The sequence below is a fragment of the Nannospalax galili genome, unplaced genomic scaffold (genome assembly GCF_000622305.1).
Source record: "Nannospalax galili isolate Female #2095 unplaced genomic scaffold, S.galili_v1.0 scaffold217, whole genome shotgun sequence".
Taxonomy (NCBI): domain Eukaryota; kingdom Metazoa; phylum Chordata; class Mammalia; order Rodentia; family Spalacidae; genus Nannospalax; species Nannospalax galili.
This window is the reverse complement of record NW_008340643.1, coordinates 1,845,858-1,860,217: the sequence shown is the minus strand read 5'-3', so window position 1 is coordinate 1,860,217 and position 14,360 is coordinate 1,845,858. Positions and strand designations below refer to the sequence as shown.

Below are 14,360 nucleotides of genomic sequence, written 5' to 3'. Positions count from 1 at the left end.
GGGGACCAAGTTGAAAGCTGACCTCTAAAACCCTGATCTTCAACCCTAAAGAGTCGTGGACTTTTATGGTTCAGTGCTGGTCATCCCGTTCTTTCTAGTCAGAGGGTGGATGCAACTGCTTTAAGGGCTCAGGGAACCGAGGTGAGCGCAACCGACAGAGGGCGCAGGCGCGCTGACTGGAGCAGTCTGGGCGGGGCATCGCCTCATTCTCCCCTCCCCCGCGGCTGCGCCGGAGCACTGTGTTCGGCAAGCGGCGAACCCCGTGGGCGGGGCCAGACAGCTCCGGAAGGAAGTGGTTCTCGGGCCCGTGGCCCCGCGGGGGTTGCTGGGTGTTTGCTGGCGTAGGAGGTGGCGGCGGCCGCGTGAGGGGCCAGTCTTGGAAGGGTCGTTGACGGAGGCGGTTTGGGCACCTGAGGCGACGGTAACGGTAGCGTTTTGAGTGGCGGAGGAGACTCTAATGGCGACAGCTGAGGTGAGGGCTTCCCGGCGTGGTAAGCTGTCCTTGGGAGGGGGCGGAGCGAGGAGTCCCCGGGCTGAGGGGAGGGTGTGACGGTTGCCAGGGAGAGGCGGTCCTAACTGCGGCCGGCCGAAAGGCCAGGGTGTCCGTGGGCCGGGGGCTGAGGGAACGTGTCGGCGGTCCGGGGGCTGAGGGAGAGTGTCCGCGGGCTCGGGGAGGCGGTCCTCGCTGTGGCGGGACGGCGGCCCGGGGTGTCCGTGGGCTGAGGGGAAGGTGTGGGTGCGCCAGGGGAGGCGGTCCTCGCTCTGGTGGGACGGGCGGCCGGGGGTGTCCCTAGGCTGAAGGGAGGGTATCCGCGGGCCGGGGGTTGGGGCGGTCCTCGCTGCTGCCAGACGGTCGGCCGGGGTAGTCCCTGGGCTGAGGGGAGTGTGTGTCGGTGGGCCAGGGGAGGCGGTCCTCGCTGTGGCGGTCCTCGCTGTGGCGTGACGGCAGCCAGGGGTGTCCGTGGGCTAAGGAGAGGGTGTCGGTGCGCTGGGGGAGGTGGTCCTCGCTGAGGCCGGACGGGCGGCCCTGGGTGTCTGTGGGCTGAGGGGAGGGTGTCGGTGCGCCGGGGGAGGCAGTCCTCGCTATGGCAGGACAGGAGGCGGGGAAGGGGAGATGGGAGGCTTCTTCAGGATCGCATCTCTTCTCTCCGTCTGAGGTGCCTTCTGTCATCCGGTCGCTCGACTCACGCAGGTCCCCAAGGCTGTCCCATTGGCGCCTTGAACCGGACCTCCGGGGTGGGGGAGACCAGGCTAGCGTGGCCAGGTGCCCCTGTGTCGCTGTCAGGTGGTAGCTCTGCGCTGTCTGGAGCAGTCGCATCCTGTCGTGTCGCGTAGGATCTGGGGACAGGGCTGGGGGTGGCGTCCTAGGACCGTGCCCTGGTTCCTCTGACGGCCTCGGACGGGTTACCTGGCCGCGGGACCCGAGCCCCCCCCGCTTTGTCCCTGGGAGACGAGCTGGTTGCCTTAGCGGCGGCTTTCCCCTAAGAATGATGAGGATGGGTGACGAAAGCTGCTCCTCTTGAAATGAAAGTCATCCTTTAGAAAGGTGTTTTGGAAATGGGTTCATCACCTGGCTTCTCTTGGAGGAATTGAGGAAACAGGGCCACTCTCGGGGCTGTCCTGCCGAGATAGGGAAGGAGAGAACTGGAGACAAACCTCCTGCCATGTTTTCCTTCTGGAGGGTTTTGGGAGCCCCCACTGGGTGATTGCGAATGACAGGGACAAAGTCCCCAAGGCTTCTGGTCAGGCTGCTTTTTTTTCCTCTTTTTGGCCCTAGAGATTCAACCTCTGTCTTGCCTCTGTGCCAGGCAAGCCCTCCACCAGAGAGATCGTCCCTTTTGAGACAGTCTCACTGACCTCCTCAGGCTAGCCTTCGGAGTGGCAGGGATTATAGGCTTGGCTTTACTGTAGAGCCTGATGGGATAAATGGGAAAAATCAAGGAAAACACAGATACCTCTTTCCTCTGTCGGCCAAATTCAGCTGATAAGTTTGTTATTAGAACGCTGGCACAACTAGCCCCAACCACTTTCCTTGTGTCCTGAAGAAACTTCCTTCATTCTGTTTGTCTCTGACAAGAACTTTTTACAGGTTTGATTTTTTTATTGTCCTCAAGAACTAGACAAACAGCTTGCTTTTTATAACTTTTTGGTGTTAGCCAGCCAATATGGAATTCACTCACCTGTTTATTACTACCAAATCTATTAAATGTAAGCATTTTAGGGTCTAACCTTTGAGACTTCAGTCCTGTGCCAGACTGCAGCCAAAATAAAACCTGCTTCTGAACCTTCGCAGTGTCTTGCTGCCTCATCTTTCTTGCAACAGCCTATCTTTCAGCAGCTCTTTAACATTTTTTTTGTCCCTAAATATGAACAGGTCCAGACAAACTAACACAGCTTGAAAAGACTTTGCTGTGGATTCATAATGAGCTTTGTTTATTTGTTTTTCAGTCATTTATTTTTCAAGACAGGGTCTCATAGCCCAGGCTGCACTCATTTACTATGTAGCAGAGGCTGGCCTTGAATTCTTCATTGGCCTGGCCCAGGCTCCCAAGTGTTGGGATTACAGATTTATGCCACCATGCCAGGTTTTCTTTTCGTTTTCTTATTGATAGTTCAATTTTTCATCTTCTGTTACACTTTTATCAGTTTAGTAAGGAAAAGTTTTCTAGGTAAACAAGGGATTTGGAGTCAGGACTTAAATATGATTACTTTGAGCAAATCACTTAACTTTTTTCTTTTTTAAAAATAATTTATTTTTTATAGCCAGGCATGGTGGCACACGTCCTTAATCCCAGCACTCAGGAAGCAGAGGCAGGCGTGTCTCTGTGAGTTCAAGGCCAGCCTGGTCTACATAGTGAGTTCCAGGCCAGCTGGGGCTACAGGGAGATCCTGTCTCAAAAAGACCAAAAAAAATTTTTTTTAATTTTTTATGTGTTATGTATGAGTGTATTGCCAGAATGTGTATATTTGTCATGTGTAATGCCTACAGAGGTCAGAAGAGGGCGTCAGATCCCCTGGAACTGGAGTTACAGATAATTGTTAGCCACCATGTGGTGCTGGGAACTGAACCCGGGTCCTCTGCAAGAGCAGCTAGTGCTCTTAACGGCTGAGCCATCTCTCCAGCCCACTTTTTCTAAGGTGATATTTCATCAACTATGAACAAGTGATTATAAAATGTGTTTGCCTTATGTTTCTTTTAAAGTCAAATGAGACCTTTATGGAAAGTACATGTCGCATACCTTGTCTTACTATAGTTTTTGTATTCTTGTAATAATTTCAGAGTACAGAAACACCTTGAGGCTCATAAATTTTTAAAGTGGATTTTTTGGCCTGGAGAAATGACTCAGTAAAGTGCTTTGCCATACAATCGAAAGGACCTGAGTTCAGATCCCCAGCACCCACATAAAAAGCTGACACTACAGTATTTTTCATATAATGCCAGCTCTGAAGAGGCAGAGGCAGAGGCAGGAGGTTCCCTGGAGCTTGCTGGCCAGCTAGTCCAGCTGAATTGCTGAGCTTCAGGTTCAGTGAAAGACTCTTGTCTCAAAAACTAAGATGAAAAGAGATTGAAGAAGATACCTGATGTTGAACTCTAGTCTTCACATTGATAGGTAAATTGAGTCAAGAAAGCACCAGGACACAGACAAGAACTCCAGCAGGATAGAGTTTATTGGCAGGGAAAATGTACGGGACAGCTCCCCATTCGGGATAGAGGACCTGACGGTTTACAGGCTTGATGGCTGGGGGTTTTTATAGGGGGTTTGGGGGGATGTGGAAGGTGGGAAAATATTTTTTTAAAAAGTTAGGCAGGGGAAAGAGAGAGCCCAGGGCTTATAAGGAGAGAATAGCCTCTGTCAAACTGCCCCCTTCCATCCCCTTCTGTCAGCCAGGATCTGGGTCATGGGATAAGGGGTCTGTTTATCTTCTAATATTATCAAAAGGGAAGCAAGCTGTACTGAAACAGCTCTTGTAGTAATCGGGTCTCAGGTCGAAGGTGTAGAGAGTCTGTTTATCTTATCTGCAGATGGTCAGGGTGCTCATTAACTCAGTTCCTGTATTTTCAGAGGGCTTGTAAAACCATGAGGTTCTGTTGCACTGGAGAGGGGGTTGCTGCAGATTGGAACCCTAACATTCCAGCCTTTCGTGTTATAGGATGGGGGCACCGTAGTTGTCTTGCTGCTGAACATGGCCCACGTAGGGGAGGCTGGTGATCTTGGCAGCTGCCTTGAGGTGAATAGTGGGAAGGAAAGAAAGCCATGGAGCCATGCAGGTTTAGAGCCTGCGTGGGAGGTCAGACACGTGGCTGACTTGCAGCTACATAGCTGGGAGAAGGAAGCTTTAAAGAAAAAGTGAAGAAATACAAGATACTAGGGGCTGGGAGGCATTGAGGTTGATCAAAAGCTGGGGTAGAGAAGTAGGGAGAGGGAGCAGAGGCCCCCAAGGGGGTAGGAACTGGCAGGTTGGGGTTCCCTGAAACTGTCTTGGCGAGGAGAACTTGATGGGAAGAACACGAGACAGAGGAAGGGATTAGCACGGAGATCAAAAAAAGGCTTGGACATAAGGGAGCTTGGACCTTTTGCCATAACATTGGCAGAAATTATCTAAATCTCTCAAAATTTTGGAGTCTTAAGGTTCTGGTGTCTGGCCAAACAATCATTATCTAACTTGTGCTGGGGCCAGGCAGTGGTGCACAGGAACTTTAAGCACTTTGGCCTGATTGTATCTGGAGGTCCTAGTTGTTTTAAGGATTTAAGAAGATAAGCAAGAGGCGTTAGGCCCTCAGACTTGGACTGAGTGGTTCCCATAGTGACAGATTATGTACAGAGTGCAGAGGAGATAGAGAAGGGACTGAGCAAGCAAGTAGGAGGAGACACTGAGGATCTTCTCTCCACGGGGAGTGGAGGCAGGGATGGCAGCCAAGAGTCCAGGCAGCAAAGCGCAGGATACGAGGAAGGGGGTGGCAGGAAGAGAAAAGGCATAGGTCGCACAAAAGTGTGTGTAAAACGAATCACCAAGGAAAGTGTCCTTTCCCAGGAAAAGGCCTGGGAATGATTTTTTTTTCCGGTCCCTGGGGGCAGCATCCTGCAATCATCACCAGGGAGGGAAAGTAAGGGGTGCATGTTCCTGTACCCAGAGAAAGGAAAGGACTTTACGACACACTAGTGTGATTTTCGAGGCGATCGCCAAACGAGTGGAAAACCCTGCAATGAGAACGTGGTGCGACCAGCCGGTGGAGGGAGACAAAGTGTAAGGAAAGGGAGGGGAAGAGAGATTTGTGGAGTCAGAAGGGTGATGGGAAAGACAAGAGAAAATAGAAAAAGGAGAGAGAGGTTGATTCTGAAATTCAGTGGAAGCTGAGGGAAGAGGAGCCTGAGGAGGGTGGGAGCGAGAGAAAGAGAAGGGCTGTGAATCGCTGAGCACGAGAAAGCGGAAGTGAAGTCAAGCAGAGTATGCTCCTGAGTGAAAGGCAGTAAGAGAGAGAAGGGGGGGGTTGGAGTGTACCTCAAAGCCGAATCGGTGTTTGCAGGGGCCAGTAATGGCAGCCAGGTCTGGTTGGAGTTCTTTACATGTGATTCTCTAAAGATTGCGGGTCCTGTAGGTCTTGGGCAGGTTTTGGCACCATATGATAGTTAAATCAAGTCAAAATCGGGAGAAAGCACAAGAACACAGACAAGAACTCTGGCAGGATAGAGTTTATTGGCAGGGAAAATGTACAGGAGAGTTCCTCATTCGGGATAGAGGAGCTGACCATTTGCAGGCTGTTGGTTGCAGGCTGTTGGCCCCTATAAAAATAGGGGATTTGGGGGGATGCAGAAGGTTGGAAAATATTTTTTTGAAAAGTTAGGAAGGGGAGAGAGCCCAGGGCTTATCAGGAGAGAATAGCTCTGTCAAACCACTCCCTTCCATCCCCTTCTATCAGCCAGGATCATGGGTCTGTTTATCTTCTAATATTATCTAAGGGGAAGCAAGCTGTGCTGAAACAGCTCCTGTAGCAATTGGGTCTCAGGTCAAAGGTGTAGAGAGTCTGTTTATCTTGTCTGCAGATGGTCAGGGTGCTCATTAACTCAGTTCCTGTATTTTCAGAGGGCTTGTAAAATCATGAGGTTCTGTTGCACTGGAGAGGGGGTTGCTACAGATCCAAACCCTAACACACATGGCATGCACACTCTTGAACATACGCATACACCCATGCATGCACATGCAAAAATAAAAGTTTCTAAATTCTTTTTAATATTTATTAATTTTTTATATGTATGATATATTGCCTGTATGCATGTAAGTGTACCCATGTCATGCAATGTCTGCAGAGGACAGAAGAGGGTGTCAGATGCCCTGGAATTGGAGTTACAGATAGTTGTTAGCTGCCATGTGGATGCTGGAATTTGAACCCTGGTGTTCTACAAGAACAGCCGGTGTTCTTAACTGCTGAGCCATCCCTCCAGCTTCAGGTTTCTAAATTCTGAAAGCTGTTCTGGAGTTGGTTATGTAGTTGAGTTGGTAGAGTGCTTGTCTGCTGCATATAAGATACATATATTTTGATCGTGTTTAGTTCCCCTCCCCATCTGTAGCCCCTCTTAACTACCTGCTGCTCAATTTCATGTATTCCTTCCTTCCTTCCTTCCTTCCTTCCTTCCTTCCTTCCTTCCTTCCTTCCCCCATGCACAGCTGCAATGATCTCTCTCTCTCTCTCTCTCTCTCTCTCTCTCTCTCTCTATCATCTATCTGCAAGAACAGCCAGTGCTCTTAACTGCTGAGCCATCTTTCCAGCCCCCTCCCCCTTTATATTTTGAAGTGGTTTTTTGTTTTTTTTTGGGGGGGGTTCCTTTTTGAGACAGGGTCTCCCTGTAGCCCCAGCTGTCCTGGAACTCACTATGTAGACCAGGCTGGGCTTGAACTCACAGAGATCCACCTGCCTCTGCCTCCTGAGTGCTGGGATTAAAGGCATATGTCTTTTTTTAAAAAACTCATAAGCGAACTCATAATTTATTCTTTAATTTTTATTGATAAATAGGTTTACTATGATAAAATTTTTTTTTGTGTGACTGTGTGTACACATTGGTATACATGCATGTGGAGGCCAGAAGTTCATATCAGGTGTCTCCATTGCTGTGCGTCTTTTTTTTTTTAAGATATTATTTTTAATTTTATGTGTGTGAATGTATTGCCTGCATGTATGTAAGTGCACCTGTGTCATACAGTGCCCTAGGAGGTCAGAATAGGGCATCAGATCCACTGGAACTGGAGTTACAGATGGTTGTTAGCCTCCATGTGGGTGCTGGGTGCCAGTCTCCCCTTGGCCTGGACTCTGCTGCTACCAGGAGACCATTATGCACTGGTCCCCATCTTGGAGGATGGGGCAAGGAGAGAGACCGATGGGGAGAGCAGGGCCTTGGGCAGCGGCGAGTACAGCGGGAAAAACACCTGTGTCAGCGGACAGCTCGTTTTAATATGGCAAAGCAGAAGTTTTTATGGGGAAGTGGGGTTGGGTTTCTGGTGGGCAGGCAGGTAGGGGTAGGGAGGGGTTTTCTAAGGCTACATGGCCTTTGTGCTGTCCGGTCACATGATCTTCAAGAGACCCAGGTAGGATTAAGGGATTAGAGACCTAATAGTTTTGCCTGGGGCCTGTTGGGTAAGAGACAGTGTGTTTAGAATGGAGCAGGCCTGGCTTGTGCCCTCCTCACTGGGAGGTCTCCGGGGTTGCGTGGCTATGCTCTACATTCCAGGCACTTCTGACTTATCCCAACAACTGGGAATCTAACCCAGGTCTTCTGCAAGAGCAACCAGTGTTCTTAATCACTGAGCCATCTCTCCAGCCCTTTTAAAAAGTTTCTTGAAATTTTATTGTTACTGTGTGTGGTGTGTTTGTGCGTGTGTGTGTGCTGGGGTGCATATGGAGGTCAGAGGACAAGTTCATAGAGTTAGTTCTCTCCATTTACCACATGGGTTCTAAGGATTGAAATCAGGTCGCCAGGCTTGTGCAGCAAGCACCTTTACCTAATGAGCCAGCTCAGTGTCCTCTACTACATCATCATCATCATCATCATCATCGCTTTTTTTTGAGACAGGCCCCAGATGATCTGGAACTCACTATTTTGACCAGGTTGACCTTGATCTCATAGAGATCTGTCTGCCTCTGCCTCCTGAGTGCTGGAATAAAAGGCATGTGCCACCAACTCCCAGCCTATTTCTACTTTATATTTTGACAGTCTCTCACTGAATCTGAAGTTCTCTGATTTGGTTATATTGGCTGGCCAGCAAGCTCCAGGTATGCTCCTCTCTCTGCCTCCCCAGCATGGGAATTATAGACATGCTGCTGCACTGGCTTTTACATAGGTGCTAGGAATCTGAACTCCGTTCTTTATGCTTGTATGGTAAAACCTTTCCTGATTGAACCATCTCTCCAGCCTCATAAAATGAATTTTTGACTGGTCACTGCTTTAAATGCGTTTCATATAATTTGATACATAGTCTGTGCCTGTCTATCTCTCTTTCAACTTCTGGAGAGTTTGATTCCGTAGCCCAGGCGGGTCTCAAATTCACAATAATCCTCCAGCTTTAGCTTTCTAAATGCTAGAATTAAAGGTATTAACCACCATTTCTGGGTTGTCAGTAATTTTTTCTTTTTTTTTAAACTAAACTTTTTAACATTTACTTATTTAGTGTGTACATGCATATGAATGTTCACATGTGGAGGTCAGAGAACATCTTGTAGGAGTCAGTTTTCTCATTTTTAAAGTGGTTTCTGAGGATCCAGCTCAAATACTTTATCTACTGAGTCATCTCCCTAGCCCTTGGGAAGATTATTTTTGTTCTAATAGTTTACCGTTGTTAAACTTAGCCCCTTTCTAATGTCTTTACTTTCATGTTTATATCTTGGTATATGAGGTACAAGAATTACTTTATTTACTTTTTAAAAATATTTTATTATTTTTATTTTCTGTGTATGAGTGTGTTGCCTGCATGTATGTGAGTGCACCTGTGTCGTGCAGTGCCGCGGAGGTCAGAAGAGGGCTTCAGATTCCCTTGGAACGAGTTAAGGATTTCTGTGTATGAGTGTGTTGCCTGCATGTATGTGAGTGCACCTGTGTCGTGCAGTGCCGCGGAGGTCAGAAGAGGGCTTCAGATTCCCTTGGAACTGGAGTTAAGGATGGTTCGTAGCTGCCATGTGGGTGCTGGGAATCGAACCCAGATCCTCTGCAAGAGTAGTCAGTGCTCTTAACCACTGAGCCATTTCTCCAGCCCCCGAATTACTGTATTTATTATTTACAACTGTTTATTTCCAAAGTAGGATAATGATAAGCAACGGTGGGGCTGTGTGTGCCCTTCCTGTTTTTCCTTACTGATGAACTGGTGGTGAGGTGGCGTGCAGTCTCTGGCCAGGAGAAGAATTGATGCTTAATCTTCTCACATCTGCTTTCCTCTTTGCTCTGAGCTGCTCATCACCCTCTTTGTGTGCTGTGTAGTTCTGTGCTTAGAGTATAGGTAGCCTCTTTATTTCGGAGGCTTTCCTGGGAAATTTTTATTCTCTTGCATTTGTAAATGCTGAATTTACATTTAGTATGGAATCTTTCTGCATAATTCACCCATTTTAAGTGTACAGTATTTTTAGTATATTCAAATAGTTGTATAGACATTGTCACAAGTCTAATTTCAGAACAGTTTCTTCACCAAAACTCTTGCTGGGTGTGGTGGTGCATGACTGCATTCTCAGAACTTGGAAGGTGGAGGCAGGAGGATCAGGATTTCAAAGTTATTCTTTGCTACAAGGCAGGTTTGAAGTCAGCCTGCCCAACATGAAACCCTGTCTCAAAAACCAAGAAAGAAAAAAATGCTATACCCATTAGCCATCACTCTGTTTCTATGGATTTGCCTATTCTAGATAATTTCACATAAGGGGAATCATAAAATACATGTTTTTTTGTGAGTGGCTTCTTTCATTAGCATAGTGTTTTTAAGGTTCATCCACATTTTAGTATGTATCAAAATTATTCCATTTTATGGCCAAATATTCTCTTGTATGTGTATGACATATTTTGTTCATTCATCTGTTAATGTACATTTGGATTGTTTCTACCCTCTGACTATTATGAATATGCTTCTGTGAACATTGTTCTTTTAAGATTTTGCATGGACATATTGTCAAGTTTTTGTGATTTTATATACCTGGAGTAGAATAATATTTGGACCGTATGGTATTGAGGGACTACCAAACTTAGCTGACTCTACCATTTACCCATCCGTGTATCAGGGTTATATTATCTTTACATCCTTGGAATGTGTTATCTTTTAGCTGTCTTTATTGGCATGAAGTATCCATTATGCTTTTGATTATAATTTTATAATGACTAGAGATTTTATGTGCTGGTTAGCCATTTTCATATCTTCTTTGAAGAAATGTCTATTCATCCCTTTTGTGCATTTAAAAACTTTGCTTGTCACTGAGTTGCATTCTTTTTGTAAATGATAAAATTGGGTGTAGTCAGGGTAATATAGACATTCTTTAAAGTATTCAGCATGCATTTCTTTATAAAAGAAATGATTTAAAAAAAATTCTTTCATTCATTTGGTTTTCTTTTTCCTTTTGTTCCTCTTGTTTTATATTTTGTATTTTTACTTTTTGGTGGCATTTTTTAGGATTTAATAATAATGTTCTAATTACTTGCTTACTTTTCTTGCACTCATATAAATATATAAATCTTGACAGGGTAACAGTTGTAAAAAAAAATCAGTGAAAATAACAGCTCTATCCTATTGTACACATAAATTACTTCATTTGGCTTCTCCAGGCCTCTACCAGACAGCTTTTATATTAGAACTGAAACACAAGGACCTACAATTTTGACATGTAATAATGAATACACAAAGTAGTTAGCAGAAAATAAACTTGTTTTTGTTGTTTTGGATTTTTTGAGACAGGGTCTCCCTGTAGCCCCAGCTGGCCTAGAATTCACTATGTAGACCAGGTTGGCCTCGGATCTCACAGAGATCTGCCTGCCTCTGCTTCCCAAGTGCTGGGATTAAAACGTATACCACCAAGCCTGGCTAAAAGACAAACTTTTTAACATGTCATTCTCAGACTTGATACACGCCTGTTAATAGGCTGTTTGGCTTGATACAAAAATCCGACTTGGAGTCCTCCTTTAGTAGGGGAGCAGACTCAGAGCTGGGACCTGTCCCCACAGTCAGGGCAGTGTTCTTCCATCCTATTTTGGATTGTTGGCTACAGCTATGAGGCTTGATGAGGCTGGAGCCCACATGCTGATGGCATGCGGAGCTGTCTGAATGCCAAGGGGATGTCCTGGTTTAACCTTGGTGACTTGCTCCAGCATCCTTTACATATTCCTGCCTGAATTATCCTCACAAAAGCCTCAAACTTGTGAATCTTGCCTTACATGCACCCATTTCAGCGACTTTCTCGCATGTAACACATGGTTGTTGACCACGTAGACCAGTCTCTCTGAATTGTGGCTTCTATGCCCCCAAACTCATCCACCCAGGCAAGAAAGTTTTCCAGATTGGCATTCAGGACCTGTACCTTTAGTTGTGACCTGACAGATAGCAGGCCCAAGGCAGCACAGCAGTGGTAGGTTGTGGCCCTGCAGGTCCTTGGGCCCTTAAGGTGGCCCCACAGCCTGACACCCCTGATGCGCTGCTATGGCTCTTGAGGCCTGCCTCTGTGGCTCCTCTATGGCCTACTTTGGCAGCTTCTCTTGGTAGCTTTCTTTGTGACATGAATATTTATAATTTTGATTTATCAATTTTTTTCTTTTGTTGCTTAAGTTTTTAGTGCCATATCTTAACTACTGCCTGATTCAAGGTCACAGAGATTATCCTTGTTCTAAATTTTGTGTAGTTAGGCCTATAATCCATTTTGTGTGTGTACACATCTATGTAGGCGTTTGTGTGTGCTCATATGTGGGCAGGTGTGTATATACATATATACATACAAGTTAGAGAATAATCTTGGTTTTTGTTCCTCAGGCACAATCCATGTTTTCTAAATTTTTTCCCAGTATTTTCTCCTTCTATTTATTTTTACACCACAGGTAATTTTCTTCTCAATATTTATTTTTATTGACTTCTTGTACATTTCATGCAATACATATTCATCATATTTAGACCCCCTCCCCTATCTGCACTCCCCCAGAGGCCCACCCGTCAGATTTCATGCATTCTGTCATATACGTTAAGGCCTCTCAAGTCAAGTTTGTGTCCCCAGATGTCCCTCTGTGAGTTCATCCCCTGGTGCCTGTTCAGCTGATCTAGTGTCATTCCCTTAAAGAAGACCAAGTCTCCCTCACCCAGAAGTGATAACTGCCAATAGTTCCTCAGCTGAGGTTGAAGCCTTCTGCCCATTTCCCCAGTTCTTTGCTGGGTCTTTCGTTTGAGAACAAATGGATTTCTACATGTTTTCTGAGGTAAGATTTTCCACTGACCTAGAGCTCACCCAATTCAGGTAAAGGAACTAGGTCACCAAGCCTGAAAACCTGAATTCATTGCCTAGAAACCCCATGGGTTAGTTGGCTCCTAAAAGTTGTTTCTTGGCATGCCCACACATGAACACAGTTAATAAATAAATCTAAGAAATTATAACTCACTAAATAGGCTAAGCCAGCTAGCCAGTGAGCCCATGGATCTACCCATCTCTGCCACACCCCAGTGCTGGAATTACAAGTGCATGTCACTATGCCTGGCTTTCTTTACATGAGTTCTGGGGCTGAACTCATCCTCATGCTTGTAAGACAAGCAGTTTACCAACTCAGTTCTCTCCAGTCCTTCATTTTAAATTAATTTTTATATATTGTGTAAGGTAGGCATTGTATGAGTCTTTTTATTCTTTAATTTGTGACTATCCAGTTCTCAGCATTGTGTGTTGATTTAACCTCTTAATATCTGCTGTATTAGAATTCTTTCTAAATTATTTTAAATCTGTTTACCCACACAGCACTGAGGCTATTTGTGCTGTTCCTCTTGTACTGATTTTTCTGTTTTGATTTTTTCTTTTTCTGAGACAGGGTCTCTGTAGCCCTGGTTGGGCTGGAACTCGCTGTGTAGACTAAGCTGTCCTTAAACTCAATGAGAGCCGCCTGCCTCTGCCTCCCCAATGCTTAGGTTAAAGATGTGTACTACCACATCCTGCTCTTGCCTTTTAAAAAAAAAATTATGTGTATGAGTATATTGCCTTCATGTGTATAAGTGCACCTGTGTTGTACAGTGCCCATGGAGATCAGAAGAGGGGGTTGGATCCCCTGGAACTGGAGTTACAACAGTTGTTAACTGCCATGTGGGTGCTGGGAATTGAACCCAGGTGCAAGAGCAACCAGTCCAGTGATCTTAACCGCTGAGCCATCTATCCCGTCTCTCCCCCCCTCTTGTACTGATTTTTCTGTTTTGATTTTTTCTTTTTCTGAGACAGGGTCTCTGTAGCCCTGGTTGGGCTGGAACTCGCTGTGTAGACTAAGCTGTCCTTAAACTCAATGAGAGCCGCCTGCCTCTGCCTCCCCAATGCTTAGGTTAAAGATGTGTACTACCACATCCTGCTCTTGCCTTTTAAAAAAAAAATTATGTGTATGAGTATATTGCCTTCATGTGTATAAGTGCACCTGTGTTGTACAATGCCCATGGAGATCAGAAGAGGGGGTTGGATCCCCTGGAACTGGAGTTACAACAGTTGTTAACTGCCATGTGGGTGCTGGGAATTGAACCCAGGTGCAAGAGCAACCAGTCCAGTGATCTTAACCGCTGAGCCATCTATCCCGTCTCTCCCCCCTCCCCTTTTCAGTCTTTAAAAGCAGTTTTATTCTTTTTTCCTGTGCTGTGGATTGAACCCCAGGCTTTAGAGCATGTTGAGCAAGCACTCTACCAAGTTCTGTCCCCAGCCCTTTTTAGTGTCTTATATGTACATTGTGTGTGTCTGTGTGTGTGTGTGTGTGTGTGTGTGTGTGTGTATGTGTTTGTGTTTTCTCCTGGAGATTGCACCCAGGACTTTCATGCATCCTGTAAACATGCACTCAACGTATTTTCAAATGCTAGCAGTACTTTTGTGGCTTTTCCTAGTCGCTGGTTGGATGAAGCTCATCCTTTAGTAGATTTCTTAGGCAGAGCTAATAAGTGTTCATTTTACTACATTCTTGTATGTTGGAAATTTTTGTTGCCATGATATTTGGGTTCTATATTGAGTATGCAATCTTTTTCATTGAGGTTAAAACACTGGCTTTAATTTTCTTTGTTTATAGGGTTTGATAATGCTGATGATTTTTTCTATTTTTATTTTTCCTGCTATGCTGGGGATTGAACCCAAAGGTGTGGATTTATAAGTTAACTATTCCAAGGTGTATTCCTGGGTGAAATTGCTGAGG

At 45.7% G+C, this 14,360-nt stretch overlaps 1 protein-coding gene across 1 annotated transcript in view; it reads left to right on the top strand.

Moving 5' to 3' along the window:
• Positions 1–296: 296 nt before the first annotated feature.
• Bclaf3 (BCLAF1 and THRAP3 family member 3) overlaps positions 297–14,360 on the top strand; it is a 64,797-nt gene continuing 50,733 nt past the window's right edge. The window contains 1 exon segment of the mRNA XM_029564793.1: positions 297–472. The gene's annotated coding sequence lies outside the window, so the exon portion shown is untranslated.